An 18238-nucleotide genomic window follows, 5' to 3' on the forward strand; every position below is an offset into this window, starting at 1 on the left:
GTGAGCCTACCAGCCCCTGTCACCCCGCTCACCCCCTGCCCACTTCGAGGCTTCCCACCGCCCTCAGACCCACGTGCACACTTACTCAGGTGCCGGCTTCTGTTTCCTCTCTGCTCCGCTCCTCGCTCGCTGCCCTCCTGTCAGGTGGGAGCATCATCGGTTCCTCTCAATGCCAAGTTCTTCCCTCTTCTGTACAGCCCTTCCCTCTGCCCGGCACTGTTCCCCCGACTCTTCTCATGGAAGGTCCTTCTCCAACATCTGGGCTCAGCGAAAATGTCCCTCCTCAGAGGAGCCTCTTCCCTGATCACCCCTTTACAGTAGCTTCCTCCCCATTGTCCCTCTCTCAGTACGTGTGCATTTCCTGCTAGCACTTCACTAAAATTCCAAGTATTTCATTCATATGTTTGTTTCCTTCTTTATTGGCTACTCCAGTAGACTGCAAGACCAAGAGGGCAGGGACAGCCTTGGCCTGTTTATGGTCCAGTCTGGGCACCGTGCTCTGCCTAGACTCCACCAGCTGCAGGTCCCCAGTACCTTCTGAATGATAAGAATTATTATAACAGCTAACCTTGCTTGAGACTATGTGCCAGGTCCGTGGCTAAGTGTGTTTGTGCATTATCTCTAAATCTCTGGGAGAACCTACTAAGGTGGTGATGGTTATTATATTATCATTATATTATTATATTACCATCATTATATTATTATATTACCATCATTATATTATTATATTATCATTTTGGGGTTTTTTTTGTTTTGAGAAAATTGAGCTTAGAGAATTAATTTTTAAAATACGCAGCTAAGAAAGTGGTGGAGCTAGAATTTGGATCTGTATGATCTGACTGCAGAATTCATTGCTTCCCTTTGATTCGTTGCTGCCTTCTGATATGAATGTAGGAATGAGTGAATGAATGTGGAATATGCAGTGATATTAATATTAGGTGGTTCCTCATGTTTGTGTTTCTGAGCATATACTGGAGTATAAAAAAAAATGCTTGGGTTAGGGTGGTGCATTTCCTGGGAAGTTTCTGTTGATAATCACTGTGCCAAAGCACAGAGATTAGTTTGTGTTTGGGCTCTGTGTTTTACTTTTACCTTTGCCACTTTCTAGCTGCAAGCTCTTGGGCAAATTCCTTAACATGTCTAAGTCTGTTTTTTTCAGCTGGAAATGGAGAAACATAATAGTTCTTATCTCACAGGGTCATTGTGAGTAGCATAATTATACACAAAAAACAGTCAGTGTTAGCTATCAATATTAATATTATAAGGAGGAAAAAAAAGTTAGGAAAAGACGTTTAGCCCCATCCACAAACTAGAGTTTGGTTAAGAGTGAAAGACAGAAACCATAACTAACAGTAGTGTTTCACTGACTCTGGTTTTGAGTTTATAAAAATTATCAGGGAATTAACTATTTGGCTTGGGATTTATAATCATTCTATTGATGTATGCAACTTTATGTTTGTATTTAAACTTGTTCGATGCTTGTAGGTAAGATAGTTTTGTTTTCTTCTTTTTCTTTTTAAACTCCTCCCAATCTTAAAAAGATTCTCAGGGTAGAGGGATCCTTTGAGAGGCTGGCTATTTTTTTTCCCCATTCACCACCATTACAGCTTACTTCAGTTATGATTATCACCAGGGAGTTTACTTCAAATAACCAAGCAAACAGTAGGCCCAGTACAGGCATGGATGGGCTTGGCAGCCCTTACAATGGAATATCTGGGCACAGTTGCATTTTCTGGTGGGATGGCTCAAGAGCAAGTGCCAGTCTGATGACTTCCATCATCTTTGTGAAATAGAGGGTGAGGTTGTCCTCTAAGAGTAAGAGGGAAGAGGTCAGAGGAAAAACAGGGAGATTTGACATACAGTTGAGGTCAGGAAGAGGAAGAGTGAACTTGGGGCAACGTCCATGACCTCTCGGCAGTATGCAGGGCTCCGTTGAGGTAGGAGACCGTGGATTGATCAGGGCGCCAGGAGCATTCAGCTGCCTGGGTTTAGGAGCAAAGAAGACATATAGTTGGACTGAGCCAGGGTTGAGTTTTGCTGGGGGTGCGCAGCGGAAGGACAGTGGAGTAGAGGAACTGAGGGTGTTGAGCAGGGAGTGATTAACACGAGCGGTAAGGGGGTCTCTGCTGCACGTGGATGAGAAAAGGACCAGAGATGTGGATGAAATCAAGCAATGGATGTATTGGAGCGATGGAGTAATAGGAGGATGTGGTTAGAGAGCAACATGTGAGTGGAAGATTTCAGAGTTGGAGCAATTAATTACTGGACATGACAGGCGCCTGGGTTTTGCCACAGACATAAGTGGCTGAAGTGAAGCGAACTCAGTGAAGGAGGTCAAGTAACTGAGGCTTGAGTGTTGTTTGGGTCATCCATGTGGTTATCCAAACCATCAAAAGGGTGGCAGGACATTTGGGGTGGAGAGAAGGAAGGCGTGCCAAATCTTCGGTGAATGACATCCCGGCAATGAGAAGAGGTGTGATGACCAGCCTGCAGGAGCCGCAAAAGATCAGGGCATTGGCAGAGCAGTGACCTGGAAGCTCTGTTGGTTGCAAGGTCTCTTTGGAAGAAGTTGGCCTCGGCCCAGGTTCATTATGCTTCTAAAGGAATCCCAATTCCAGGTGGGCAGCATGGATGGCATATAGATTTGTGTTTCTAAACCTGGTCATGGAAATCATCTGAGGGTCTGTGTTAAAAACACAGATTCCAGGGCTCCACCCCAGGCCCAGTGAATTAGAATTTCTAGGAGAGGAGTCTGAGAATGTGCATTTTAACACTCCGCCCTCCACACATACACCTGGTAGTCCTTTATAATTAGGCAAGTTTGGGAAATGTGGCTGTAGTGGGTAAGAACACGGGGTCTGGAGGCCGACTGCCTGGGTCTGAAGTGAGGCTGGTGAGAGAGAGCCTTAGCCGGTGACTCTTAATAGCTTGCCTTTCCAGGTCTAGCTGATATCAGATGCACTGAATTAAGAGACCCTCCATTAGAGGTAAACCCCCTGACGAAAGCAGGAAGAGACAGCTGGTGATGACAGAGACAAAAACTCTCCACAAAATAATTCAAAGTACAGCAGTTTGGGGACATTCATAGAGGAAACAGTCTTGTTTGCCTCTGTGGTCTCCGAATACATTAATTAATCATAATTGCTCTCCTGTTCAGCAGGGATAGGTCAAATTATGGTTTGATTAGTTCAGAAAGGCTGAGAAGGAAGTAATGCGATTGAATTTAGAAAGCTTTCTGTTCTAATCTTGCATGTTTTAGTGCTTCAGTTATCAGTACAATTAACCTATGTGACGCAGTTCTGTCTCTGAAGATACTGGATTAAAAAACCCTTTACTCAATGACAAGGCAAAGACAAGAGCAGTTATTATCCCTGAGGGGCTGCGAACATGCCTAGATACTTAATATCATGATACCAGCAACCCTACCAACCCATTCTCCCTATTTTTATGAAGAAAATTCTGTTTGTTTCCATGACAAGGAAAAGGAATCCTGCAAGAGAATAGCTGCTGGGGAGGGAACTTGGAGTTCACCATCCTGGGCTGACCACTTAGAATCCCTTGTTGCTGGTGAGGAGGGTTTGAGTTGAGTGTTTGGAATATTAAACTATACTTACCACCTGTTTTGTCATGCCCAAACACTAAAGCTTTGGGAAAACAATGTTGTTACCCTGCTAGAAGTGGTTGCTTTGGACCTTGAGCCTGAAACTTGAATTGCTCGATCGCGTGCTCTGTTCCTTATTTCCAGACTGAGGAGTCTGGCTTTCAAATTGGTGAACTAGATGTCAAACATGGCATAGCATCTCGGCTATATTCCTGTCACTTACCACGTCCTTCCATGCGCTGTCTCATCTCCCTGCTGAACTGCAGACAGCCATTCGAATGCACATCTTGAGACCAGTGGAGGTTTAGCAATGCCAGCTCCGCCAGAGCTTTCTGTTTGCAAGTTGAGATTAACTAATTCCCTTTTAGGAAAAAAACCCGAACAAACAGGAATTTAGAGTATTTTTACCTTGTAGAAAAACACTTTCTCTAAAGCTGAGAAATACTGACAGAGGCCAAAGAGGATTTTAATGATACTAATGTGTTCTCTAATGTCACACTTTCCTGCCCTCCAGAGCTCGGGAACCCTTGAAGGCTCTGCTGTGTATGGTGCCCTTTACAGCGTCTGAATCACTAAGAGTATCTCAGTTTGTGAAGTGTTTGTATGCCTGCCTTGAACTAGGCACCTTGGTATTAAAAAAGAAGGTCTCTGGTCTCCAGGAACTTTTTTTTTTTTTTTAAGTTAGACAAGGTGCATTTAAATCTCTAACCTCAAGCAGACCATGTAGTGTGCTGCAAAGGAGGTATAATCAAAATGTGGGATCACAGCAAAAGAGAGGTTATTTCTGGTGGTGGGTAGAGGTGGCAAGAGGGGGTTGGAGGCTGCTTTCAGGGAATGTTTGTAATCAGACTGGATCTTGAAAGTTGGATAGAATTTTGAACTATTTTTTATATTCTCTGTTTACTAAGGCATCATTTATTTTAACAAGACTATAGAAATATTTCGGTGCTTAATGAGTTTGCGTTCAGTTACCTAAATGACTCCCTCATCCAGAATGCCTCACGCCTTAATTATTTTGGATAACTTGTCTCTGTAAGTAAAATATGAAGTATTAAGGAATGTATGATGGAGAAGGGCTTTTATGGAAGCCCTTAAAGGTAATCTTGGAATCACAGTGGATATCTCAAATCCCTGAAGAAATGGGAATACAGTGCTGTGATGGTGACTAGACAATCAGAATGACAATGGAAGGCATATGTTTGGATGTGTGGTTTAGGAACTGGGGGAAGATGGAGCTCTAAGTGATACTGGTGAGAACTTCATAGGAAAGGAATAGTCTGCCGGGTTAGGAGGCCTCTTGAACACCATAATAAACTGAAGGCGGCCAGCTTCTTCTTGTTCTCCCTTGCTCTAGCATGGCTGAGCACACGAGGTTTTACAGGAAGGCTGTGAAGCCATGCCCAGAATTTCTCTTCCTGCCCCAAGCCTCTGTGTTCCTTGTTGCGGGGCTTGTCCTGCCTCAGACCTGCATCTTCGTGCCACAGATTCTGTCGTGTTGATGTGTGTCCTTCTGGGTGAATCCACAGTCCTTTAGCAAGCCCATTTCTTGCCATGGTAAGTTAGTGACAGCTGGACCATTGTACCAGCCTTGCAAATGGTTATATTATGCCAGAGACCTTGCAGTTTTTTCTTTCCCACGAGAAGACTCTATTTTCAACCTTCCACTTGCTCCATCAAGCCAACACTTAATTTTCTAGGAAGCTGAAAAACATACAACTTGCTACCTTTTGTGCTGAAATGGGGCCCTGGCTCAGAATTCTGATCCCCTTGGGAATCAACACATACAGTTTTGAAAAGATAGTATTTTTTGCTTATTCCTGATAATGCCAATAGCATTTTAAAAGCCAAGATATTTGGCAATGCTGTATGTACCAATCTACCATGCAGGTGGCTAAAGCAACTCTAAGAAAATGAATTCAGTTGCTCACCAGTAATGTACTTTTTATGTGTCTACTGTGTGTCAGGTACTGTGCTAGACACCGTGGGGAGCAAGTCAGACGTGGTCTCCCTCTGGCCTCATATCACTGACAGTCTGGCAGCTCCATGGCCAGGAAGCCACCGTAGCTTTGTAGTGTAACGGTAGGCGGAGGTGGAAAGGCCTGGTGTCTAGTCCTGCTTTTGCTTTTTATCAATTACATGACCTTAGGCGTTTGCCCCTCTTTTCTGTCAACTGGACTAAAACACCTTTTAAAAAGGTTTATAAGAGTTTTATCATACTTAAATGACTGTACATAAATAAGAGTTTTGAAAAGGTCAAGTTACTATATATGCAAATAGAGGTGGGGGTAATCAGCTTTGTTCAGTAGGAATAGCTAATGGAGAGTTTCCACTACTCCATGGCTTCAGAGAATCACCAAATATAATATTTGGACTATATATTATTAATATTTCACTAATTCTAATGTTTATTAATAATAAATAAGAAAACCAGCGATTTTTTGGTGCCTGGGGTTAATACAGACTACTTAGTCATCCCTAAAGAACTATAGATTTAATACATACTGGCAGTATTTCAGAAAGCAATATGTGCTTCTGGATATTTAGTATATAACTACAACAATGTATACATGATAATGCTAATAATCTAATATATACCATGGAATTATAGTACAGTAAGACAAAAATGTATCTGAATAATAATCATAATAAAATAAAAAGTATCCCTTGTAAGTAGTAGAAGATATTTTTAGTTTTTGCAGAGTTTGATAAAGAGTTTTGAACTGCGTGGGTCCTTTTTGGTTCTGACCTTCTGTTGTTTTTATGGTCCCCTTATACCTGTCACTGAAGAACTAAGACCTTTCATTGTAGATATTTTCTGTAGCAACCTAGACATGACCCTTAGTTTTTCTGAGCCTCAAATTACTCATAAAATGTGGCCTTTTCTTGGCCACACCAACTTCACAACGTTGTCAAGACATTCAAGTTGGAACTGATGTGCTACTTTCAGTGTGAGGGTCCCCATCTGGTTGTAGGGATAGTGGTCAGGTAATTCTGGCAAGTGAATGCCCTGGAAGGGCTGTGTCTTGATTTACAGCGCAGCCCTTGTTCAAGTTTCCTGATTCTTCATCACAATTCAGTGCCTTCTACATCCTTTTGTCCCATTAGCATTTAAAAGCATTTCAGGGACTTTCCTGGTGGCGCAGTGGTTAAGAATCCACCTGCCAATGCAGGGGACATGGGTTTGAGCCCTGGTCCAGGAAGATCCCACATGCCGTGGAGCAACTAAGCCCGTGTGCCACAACTGCTGAGCCTGCATGCCACAACTACTGAAGCCCGCGTGCCTAGAGCCCATGCTCTGCAACAAAGAGAAGCCACCGCAATGAGAAGCCCGCGCACCGCAGTGAAGAGTAGCCCCTGCTCGCTGCAACTAGAGAAAGCCTGCACGTGGCAATGAAGACCCAACGCAGCCAAAAATAAATAAATGAATAAAAGCATTTTGTTTTATACCCAGTTGGTCGTTAACCAACATTTATGGAGCTTCTGCTGTGTGTCAGGCATTGTGTAGGGTGCTGTGGATGTAGAGGTGAGAGGGCCGGACCCTGACTCCAGAGTGCCTGTTTAAGTCCAAGACTGCTCATCAACTCTGGCCTGCATTTCCAGCCTGCTGGTCTTCTCTTCCGATTTCAGACTTGCCAGCCCCTACAATCATGAGAGCCAGTTCCTTAAAATAAATCTCTTAATTTGCATGTGTGTATACACACACACACACACACACACACACACACACACACACCTTCTTCGTTCTGTTTTCCTGGAGAACCAAGACTGATATGGTACTCAACAAATGCTGTCATTATCAGTGCAGAAAGATGTGCAACAAGTGTGGTAAGCAAGATGCTTAGTGGTTTGGTTTTAGCCGTGTTGAATTTGAGGTGCCCATGGAATCCATGGGGAGATACCGGCAGGCAAATGTAGTCAGGGTGTGGAGAGATCACATGAGTGGTCTGGACTGAAGGGATGTAAATTTGGAAGTCACCAGTCTATAGCTATCAGTTGAAGCTATGTTTGTGGTGATTTCAGACAGAGAGAACAGAGTTTTTAAGGTAAGGCGAGGTATCAAAATGGAACCCTAGGAAACACTAACATTTAGGGGAGAGGCAGAGGAAGAGGAGCCAGTAAAGGAAACCAAGAAGGAGCAGAGAGGAGGAAGATCAGGAGAGAGTGGATCATGGAAATCATAGCAAGGGAGAGTTTCAAGAGTGCAGCACTGTCAAGTCCCATATAAAGGTTGAGAGAAATGTTGCCGTCTGTCCATTGAACCTAGCTCTTAGGAGGTATCATTAGAGGTGACTGTTTCAGTGTCATAATTCATTACAGTGGGTGGAATAGAGGACCTGGGGTGATGAAGTGGAGATGCATGTTTGCTGCTGCTGCTTCTTAAGGAGCTCAGTTACAATGTATGAGGAGAAGAAGGGGCTGTGAACTTCCTGAGGAAGGGATGATTTTGAGATGTGAGGGGTTCTAGCATGTTCAGAGGCTGAAGAGACAGAACTAGAAGAAAGGAAGAAGGGAGAGAAAGGACAAATGATTGATCAAGGTTTCCTCCATGGATAGAGGGATGTGCACAGGGTCAGTAGTTTTACCAGAGAAGGGATGCCTCTTTCACTTGGTATGGAAAGGGGAAAGGCTATTTGGGGATACAGATATGTCTATAGAAGCTAGGGGGCTGGAAGTTTTGCCCTTGTAAAAGCTTCTATTTTCTTTGTAAAGTGGACCTCTGGCAACATCTGATAGCCAAGGGGAGAGGATGCAGTAAGGTCTTTGAAGACAGAGGTGAAGATATAAAATTACTGCTGTGGGGCTTGAAAGTGCAGGCTGATTATTGTTCCCCATTGTCTATTGAATGAAAGTTATACTCCGCAGTCTGATGTTTATAAAGTCCTCCAGTCTGCCTTTAACCAGTTCTGCCAGACTCCCTATCTTTCCTTGTTTTATTCCAGCACCCTTGTGTACTTTAGCCGAGAGTGTCTCCTGTAGCACTGGCGTGTGGCTTTGAGAGACTGGATGCTGCAGGGGAGATGCCAGTGGACTATGAGTCAGGAGTCCTGTGGTCCATCTTGGCTCCTCCATTTACTAGTGATGGCACCTTGGACACACCTTAACTTCTCTCAGTCCATTTCTTCATTTGTAAACTGTTAATTATAACAACACCAATGATAAGTGATGATGATGATGGTTGTGTCAGATAAGAAAACATATTTTAAAGTATTTTGAAGAGGATAAGGAGTATATAAATGGAGCTGGTGTCATCAGGCCATGAATAGTCCTAGAGCCAGGCGTTTGTATAACCTTTCTTCTTTACCACTAGAGTCCTGTCCCCTTCTCTTCAACTATCTAAATTCAACCTGTATTACATAGAGAAATGCTAGCTCCTGTAACAGGTAAACGCTGCTGAAATCTCAGTGGCTTAAAACATTTTCATGCTCATTTCAAATCCAGTCAGCCATGGGGGTGGGGGGGGGGCCCCAGACTGATGGATGTTCTGCCGTCTTCAAACCATGGTTTCCATGGTTGCCCTGGGTATCGATGTCCAGGCAGCAGGGTGGGGGAAGAGGAAGTCGATGATTGGGAGGCTTTGATGCATCAGGCCTAGGATGGGAGCTGGTGACTAAGGCCAAAGGAGAGATGGTTGAGAGGAGGCATTTACTGGATGGAGATGAATTTGGGGTGTGTGGGTTTTAGTGTGCACCGAAGGGTGGAGGGGGCTGAAAAAGAGTGAGGCAGGACCTGTGGAGCCTAGGACAGAATGCAGAGGCCACTCCTCCTGCCTTGAGAGACAGAGCTGGGGAAGGGGGAAGGGCTGAGGGGCCCAGGACTGTTCCCCATGAAGGCGGGGCACCACAAAGGTAGGAGAGAGGCCCCCAGGGCGGGGGGAGACAGGTGGGCGAGAACCCGGGTGTCTACACACCTTCTGAGATGAGCTTCCTAACAGCTGGGGAGGCAGACCCTGTGAGGTGGTGCCTTGACAAGAGACACTCAATTAATAGGCCGCAGAGAAATGAGCTAGGACTTGAGGTTTTTGACATCAGAGCCCCTGGCGGTGAGAGCCAGGAAATACCCCACCTGGAGAACCGGAGAACCTGGACTCTGAAGTAGGCTTGAGGGGGGAACCCCTGGGGTGGGGGAGGGGAGCACCTCTGTGGCGGCTGTTTCTTTATAGGTGATTCACCCTTTGGCTGCTTGGGTTGGAGGAGGGAAGGCAAGAGAGGAGCATTCCAGGCAGAGGGAGCAGCCTGAACAAAGATCCTAAGGCAGAAAAGTGCTTAGAGGGTTTGGGGACTGAACAGAGGCCATCCTGGTCCATGCTGAGCAGGAGGGAGCGTGCGGGAGAAGGTGCTGGGGAGGGAAGCGGGGCCCGGATCGCACAAGCGTGTACAGGCCATGGCCAGGGGGTGAGACTTTATTCTAAGGGCAGCAGGAAACCGTTGTACACTTTGCCTGGGGGCAAGATGGTCTGATTTATAGCTTAAGAAAACTACTCTGGCTGTTGTATGGTGAATGGGTGGAAGGGAGGTCACAGGGTATATTGGATGCGGTGGGTAAGGGAAAAGGAGGAATTCAAGACGGAAGTGAGTCTGGAGCTCAGAGCAGAGGTTCAGGCTGGCAAAGAAAATTTGATGCTGTATTTCCTGTTAGCTCCCTCCCTGTTCTCAGCCAAGCTTCCTGTGAGTAGCCTTATCCACAGTCTCTACTTCCTCACCTCCTCAACTCAAGCCTCTGTGCTCTGGCCTCTGTCACTGCCACTTCCCTGAAATGTCTAGGGCGAAGGGCACTTAAGGCCCTTTATGATTAGCCAAGTCCAGGCCTTTGACCCTCTCCTGGCTTGAGCTGCATCCAGTCACACTGTGAGCCATTCCTGCCTTGAAATTCTCCTTAGCCCTCTGTGTCTCTGGCCCCTTTGTGGTCCCCAAGTCCTTAGACCAGTTCTGAAACGATAGCATTACCCAGGCTTCTGACCTTGGTCCTCCTGGATTTCCTCTGTGCCTCTTGGAAAAGAAAGAGCCCTCCCCGCTTTCATCAGGGCAATGCCTACTTGCCTTTCAGCTTCATGTCAGGTGCCCCCCACCTTCAGGAAGCCTTCCCTGACCCCTCAGGCTGGGTTAGGTGCCACTTCTCCTCCATTTCCACTTCTCCTGGAGCATAAAGTGGATATGGTAGCACTTAGCACCCTGCTTACTTATTAGTCTACCCAGTCTAACAGTACTGGAAGGATAGGATTACAACGAAATACCCTGTGATCTAGGACAAAGATTGCTTTCTCCAGTTCAGGTGAAAGCCAAACTTTATAATGAAGGTATCTACACCTGATTGTATGTCCTTTAGTAGATCATTCATTTCTCACTGGGTCTGAGGGCTGTGAAGTCTGGTATAATGTCTTCTGTGAACAGAAGGAATTCATTTAGCTCCAAAGAATTAGTAATTGTCTCCATCTTCTGAAAGGAAGAAAAGCTGAGAATTTAAGAATATGAATTGCTTCAGAAGAGCTTCCGAAGACCGACATTGCCTGGTAACTTGGTTCTCCGCTCCCTTGCCCCCACCCCGAAACCTGTCACAGGTGCCTCACGTTTTGAGATTCCACAATTCTGGGTTTGACATTCCAGCTGCCTCTATGGTGATGAGCACTAACGTTCTCCTGGGCTCAAGTGTGATCGCCTTCAAGGGCAGCAAATGGGCTGAATGAAAGATGTGCTTCTGCCTTTATATCCTTCCCTCCTGCTAACCAGGAGTGAAAAAGAAGAGGTGGGTAGAGACAGAAAAGTATGCACGTCACACATCTGGAATTTCAGTAAGGTTCTGGGTGATTAATGTCACTAAACTCTCATGCTTCTCTTTCAAATGTCTTTTTCTACCCTTTCTTTCTTTTTGTCGTTTCTCTCAGTTCCAAACCCACTTTATCTTTTTTGGCAGGTAGAACAAAGAAAAGAAAATGTCGAATCACTTTCTTCCCAGTGGCTGGATTTTTAGAATCTTTTTAAATTTTTTTTCCTGTGTTTAGTTTTCTGAGACTAACAGAGCAAAAAGCAGAGATGCCTTTGACTAAGTGGAACTCTTAGCTTCATTACTCAAAATAATGCTGCAGGTTGTACTTGTGTTTTTTGGAGGTAGTGTTGGGCTGGTTATTTTCTAAGAAAAAACACTGTAAGATTGTTATTTATTTTTAAATTTAGACATCTCTCAAATGAAATAAGAATGCCTAAGTGTGTGTAATAAGGGACTACGTTTGAGTCCCCACATTACTCTCTCGAGGGTTTGCTGTTCTCAGGATGAGAAATGCTTGCACACACACGAACTCCACTGTTTTGATTCCCACTTATGTTTATTTCTGGTGTCCAAACAAGACATTAGGATTACAGATGCTCAGATAGGAAAGGACGCAGGGTTTTCCAGTGTGCCCACCAGTGAGATCCCTTCTTACGTGGGGGACCTCTCTGTTAGCCTGAGAACATTCTTCCTCACAGGAAACTACAGTCTCTGACCCTTTGGATTTACTTAGTGAGTCTCTTCCACCACATATAGCATGTTCAGCCCTTTAAGTACTTGAAGACAGCTATCTTCCCTTTTATTGCCCAAGCCCTTCTTTATAGACTATGGATTCCTGATTTCTTCAGATGTAACCTCCTTCCTTTTTCTACGTATTGTGGTCCTAATAGAGCATCCCACGGTTTTGTTAGCTTTCTCTGGTGGCTCCATCTCTTGTTAAACTTACTCTCAGCAGAAACCCGCCCTCGTGGAACCCGCCTCTGAGTGGAGGTTCTAAAATGTCTATTTAACGGAATATTTTTTATCTGAGTGGTCTTATGTAACAGGAAAGCATTTTGTTACATTTGATAATGTTGTAATATACTTTCCCTTAAAAGAAAACAAAGGCTTTTAAGTCCTAGGGTGCAGGTAAAATACCAGTAAGGCATGGAATTTGATTTCTTGCCAGAGGAGGCTTAAGCAAGTTTAGTTGGGTCTGATAATAAAGGCTGGCATTGACTGTGCCCTCAGAGCATGCCTGCCACTGTGCCAGGGATTGTTACACATATCATTTAGTTTCATACTCACAATGACCCTAGTTAATAATGATATCATTAATAGTAGACACTGTTACTGACCTCATTTTGATGGTGAAGAAATGGAGTCTTAGAAAGGTTGGGACTTGCCCATGTTTCACGTATCATAGTGTGACCCAGACCTTGAGCTCCTCTTATGCCACTATCCTCCCTCTCTGACACCTTTCTGCTGGGTAAAGCTCTGTGTACCATGCCCTTCTCTTGTGCCTCATGTTTAGCTCTCTGGTCTTAATTAAAAAGTAAATTTTGAAAAGAAAGAATTGGATGGTTCTTTGCAACTCACCAGGGCCCCTAGAAGAGTGCTCTGCATATGGTGGGTGCTGACAGGAGAACTGAGGTCCTTAGTTCTGTGTCTCCGCGCCCAAGAAAAAGAGAACTTAGCCTTGGGATGACTAGGGTCACTTCAGACCCCATAAGTCCATCTTAAACCAGTAAAAGTCTAATGCTGTCATGGTGGGCTAGGACTAAACCTTTGATTTGCCTTTGGGCAGCTGGCTAGCACAGACCAAAGGGGAGAGTATGGTTACTGTCGTTAAGGTTGGACCAGCAGTCAGGACTGAATACAGGGATCTGATACCCAGATCAGTCTTGGCTCTGTCTTCCACACTCACCCTCTGTGAGCCTTAGTGTCCTCCTATCCTGGGAGTTGGAGGGAGAGAAATGTATGAGGGTAGCAGGGAGCTGTTTACTCCACGTTCTTTTCCCACTCTTTCAGAGGTTAAAATAGCCCATTTGGTGTTGGAGAGTCAGTTCTTGTGCCGTATTTCCCAACTCCACACTTGAGACAGTGGCACAGTTGGAAGGATGGGACTTTGGGAAGCTGCTGTTTCCCCTCCCCCAGTCCCTAAGAAATTGGTGAGTTGGACACCATTTTAAACTTGGGGTGAAACTGGAACTCTTTATTTTATTTATTTTTATTTTTATTTTTTTTCCCCATATCTCCTCCCTCTTGCATCTCGCTCCCACCCTCCCTATCCCACCCCTCTAGGTGGACACAAAGCACCGAGCTGATCTCCTTGTGCTATGCGGCTGCTTCCCACTAGCTACCTGTTTTACATTTGGTAGTGTATATATATCCATGCCATGCTCTCACTTCGTCCCAGCTTACCCTTCCCCCTCCCCAAGTCCATTCTCTGTGTCTGCATCTTTATTCCTGTCCTGCCCCTAGGTTCTTCAGAACCATTTTTTTTTTTAGATTCCATCCATGTTAGCATGCGGTATTTGTTTTTCTCTTTCTGACTTACTTCACTCTGTATGACAGTCTCTAGGTCCATCCACCTCACTACAAATAACTCAATTATGTTTCTTTTTATGGCTGAGTAATATTCCATTGTATATATGTGCCACATTTTCTTTATCCATTCATCTGCCAGTGGACACTTAGGTTGCTTCCACGTCCTGGCTATTGTAAATAGAGCTGCAGTGAACATTGTGGTACATGACTCTTTTTGAATTATGAAAACTGGAACTCTTTAAGTGAGCCTGGACTGAGGAATTAAAATCTAGGTCTGCCCAGAATCTCACCCCCAGTTCACAGGGCCCCAAGGGTTTAGGAACTCATGTTAATTCCCCTGTGGTCTGAGGAGAGGGGCTCAGTTGTAGGACTACTTCAGGCCTAGTCGGGGAGCACAGGCTAGTCCTGCCAGTCAGGTATCTTAGAATCATCAGGTCCTGCCTGTGTGTGCCTCTCAGCCTGAGATGAACTCTGGAACTGCCCATTCTCCCTGTGATTCAAGGTATAAATGCTGGAGATGGAATGCTGTCGATAGGACTTTATTAGTCAGAGTCCCAACAGGAAAAGCTGGTATTCTCAATTAAGGGAAATTATGGGAGAGTTAAAGAGGTGTGGATAGGTGCTCGCTTCGGCAGCACATATACTAAAATTGGAACGATACAGAGAAGATTAGCATGGCCCCTGTGCAAGGATGACACGCAAATTCGTAAAGCGTTCCATATTTTTGACACAAGAGGGAAGAGATATGGGAACATATGTATATGTATAACTGATTCACTTTGTTATAAAGCAGAAACTAACACACCATTGTAAAGCAATTATACTCCAATGAAGATGTTAAAAAAAAAGAAAAAAAAAAAAGAAAAAAAGAGGTGTGGATAGGATGTAGAGGAAATCTCAAGGGACAGAGCAGGAACCCGGAGTTGTGGTAATGGTGGAACTAATACCACCCCTAGCTGCAGTGAGACAAGTGGATGGAGTGGCCGTCAGAAGCCAGAAGAGATTGTCATTTAGAAGAGGTCACCTTGAGAGGAGCAGTGACTTCTGGTTGAAGGATACAGACGGCAGAAGTAGAATATTCGAATTCCTAACCTCACCCTTTCCTCGCCCTGTGCCCCCACCCCCCTGTTTCCTTCCCTGACCTCTTTCTGGGACTCAGCATTGGACAAACTCAATTAGAAGTCTAGGGCACAGGGGCTTGTTGATGGGATCCATAAAGATCAGTCTGCGGGGGCAGGAGCAAGGTAGGGAAGGGTGGAGAGTGCACCTGGAGAGCAATAGAAAGATACTAGACAGAAGGACCACGCGACTTCACGATGGACAGAACCTGTGTGTGTGTGTGTGTGTGTGTGTGTGTGTGTGTGTAGTGCAAGGTGGGAAAAAAGGATAAGGTAAGCATTTCTTACCATAGCCACATGCTAGGTACTTTCTCCTGATCCGATCACCTTGCGGGGTAAGTAGAAGTATTTATATGTTATAGATGTGGAAAACTTGAACCCAAATCTCTTGTCCCTAAGTCAGTTCAGTCCTGGTGATCCCAGTGGTGACAGATGGTAGCCAGATAGCTCTCACATCTGACTTTCTCTGAGCCCATTCCAGAAAGCCACCGTTCATGGCATTGCTGGGAGAACCGGGGGGAACTGTAAAAGAGCTGCTGTGTATTTTTTTTTTTTTCCTTCACATCTGTGAACTTGAAGAGAAGGGGAAAGAGGAGGAAAAAAATTCAACTTGGCATGAACGATGTTAACTGAGATCAAATAAGGTGAAAAGCAAAATAGAATCCAGAAATTTAGTTTTGCTTTTACCCGAAGTTCATGCGCAGCTGCTGTACAAAGTCCTTTTTACTTTCCACAAATGTTAAGCACTGTTCATAACATGAATCTCATTTTCTTTTACTTTTAGTTGTTTATGAAAAATAGCTTTATAAAAGACAAAGAACCAATTGAACATTAAGCTCCAACTGTGTGTCACCTTTGTGATTTCATTTCTTGCTGATATACAAATTATTACACTTATAAGTTAAAATTATTTTGATTCCTAATACATTCATTGTAAAATTATTTATTGAACAGTCAACAGTGAAATTGAAATTTTAAATTAAAAAAAGAGGAATTCTAACAACCTAGAAAGTAAACTTTAAATTTTTCTTTTTTTTCCCTAGTTTTCATTACATGCATGCATAAATTTTACATGGCTAGAATTGTGCAAGTTTATGTTGTTTTCTTGTCATTAGGTGTATATTTCCTTGTTGCTATATAACCTTCATGATTATTTAAAATAGTTTTTCAATTCACCTTAAACATTCTCCTACTTGTTAGATATTATTTATTTCCCCTGCTTCATGCCATAAAAAGATTGGCGGTTTTGTTGAACATTTAAGTGGTTTATTTACTATTTTTCTTTATAAACATTGTTCATTTGAATCTCCATGCATCTAGTTTCCCCATCCCCTCCCTCTTTTGTTCTTTGTGGCAGAGGGAAAGGAATTGTTATTTTTTTAGGATAATTTCTCAGCAGTGGGATGAGCAACTCTGAAGGTATATCAAGGGACATTAAATAGAGTAGTTCTAAGGGTCACTGAGAGAAGTAAGATACAGTTAAAATGAGTCATTAAGCAGAGTTGTTGCTTAAAATGTTATTGTGGATTTTTATTAAATCCTAGGTTTAAAAAACTACTGCTAAAAGAGAAATTAGACACCATTTACATTTACATACAAAATTTAGCTGAAACCCTAAGTTGTGATTAAGTTTTAAAAAATTTGTTCTTGGCTAAATTGAATATAGTGTAATTCTGAACAAATTTTGTATTTGATTAATGATATTGGCCCCGGTTATCCTGCATCCCTGTAATATAGCATTGGCCCGGGAGTCCCCTGGGCTGCTCCCTGGGAAGCATGCATCCCCTCCCTAACCCATTCTGCTCAGCCCAGGGGGGCCTGGCCACTTTCATCTGTGCCCTCTTTACGAAGGTGGAGCCCCCTGGCCAGAGGGGCTTCCTTGTATGGTGCCCTTGCCCTTCCACTTGCCTTGCATCTGCCACAGTTCTGCTTTCTGGAACAACAGACAAGTTTCTTCCTCTAGTCGGGAAGCTTTAGAAAATCAGAGAGCAGTTCTGGTTTTTGCTCTGTCCTTAGCTCCTGGCATAGTGCCTGGCACACAGCAGATGCTCAAAAACACATTTGCAGAATGAAATGTCTTGAGACAGTTCTTTAAATGTGTGAATACAACCATGATGTCCCCACCTAGTCGCCTCCTCTTTGGGTTTAATGTCCTCTAGGTCAGCCATTCCTCATAAAACACTCTCCGGATCCCTTTCTCTCCCAGTAGGGTTCTCACCATTGTCTGTGACCACAGTTTGCTCTCAGTCACACTTAGAATATGTGGCCAGATCTGCAGCCTGTTCTCCAGAAGTGGTCTGATTTGCAGTGATACAGTCAAGTGTGCACTATTTTTTTTTTTCTTTAGCAAATTGCTGGTTGCTTACATCTTTTCACGTGATCTGCTATCAAGCCTGGCCTGCTCCAGGACGTGCTTGTGCAATTTAGTGTTTCCTTCTAGATTAGTGTCACTTGGGATTTGATGAAGGCTCTTCAGTATCTTCATGTGAGTCATTAGTAAAAGTGAGGAAGAGGGAAGGCCCATGGAAGAGCTCTGGAAACCTCCCTCCACATTGACAGTAATCCCCTAATCCCATGCTTTTTTCAAACTGTGATGTGCATACAAATTACCTGGGGGTTTGGTTAAAGTGCAGATTCTGATTCAATAGGTCTGGGTGCACCCTGAGATTCCGTCTTTCTAACAAGTTGCCAGGTGATGCTCATGCTGCAGGTCTATCAGGTCATACTTTGAGTAGCAAGGCCCAGTTTTGGGAAAGAGTTGTTCATGAGAAAAAATCCTTCAGTGTTTGGATAGCTGTGCTGTGCGCATCAGAGCCCCCAGAAGATACTCTCTGATACAGATACTTGACCCCATACTCAGAGGTTCATCCTCTACCTCACTAAGTAAATGAAGAAAACAAGAGTGATGCTGTTTCGCCAGCTTCCAAGTGGTATGTACCTCTCCGTGCGTGTTTGGTTGGACCCTTTATTCCAGCCTGACTAGTCGTTATCCAACATATTTGGTATCTTTTCAAGTTTCTTGTCATCTGGACATTTGATAAAAGTGCTCATGTAAACCAAGCACTTAAAAATTTTTTTTATTGATATGGTATACCTTCATATACCAGAAAGTTACCCGAAGAGAAACTAAATGGATACTTAGTTTTTTAAACATTGGTTATAAGATACAGTGTTCCTGATAAAATTCTTTTATAAGAAATATTATGGAGCATCCAAATTTTTTTACTCT

The 18238-nt window shown here is 43.9% G+C and overlaps 1 protein-coding gene and 1 non-coding gene across 11 annotated transcripts in view; both read left to right on the forward strand.

The window, feature by feature from the left end:
• Positions 1-18238, forward strand: part of ZHX3 (zinc fingers and homeoboxes 3) — a 147920-nt gene that overhangs the window by 25386 nt on the left and 104296 nt on the right. The gene's annotated exons all lie outside the window — the stretch shown is intronic.
• Positions 14511-14617, forward strand: LOC132350072 (U6 spliceosomal RNA). The gene has a single exon (XR_009497826.1). It is a non-coding gene; the product is annotated as a U6 spliceosomal RNA (small nuclear RNA).

The sequence above is a fragment of the Balaenoptera ricei genome, chromosome 15 (genome assembly GCF_028023285.1).
Source record: "Balaenoptera ricei isolate mBalRic1 chromosome 15, mBalRic1.hap2, whole genome shotgun sequence".
Taxonomy (NCBI): domain Eukaryota; kingdom Metazoa; phylum Chordata; class Mammalia; order Artiodactyla; family Balaenopteridae; genus Balaenoptera; species Balaenoptera ricei.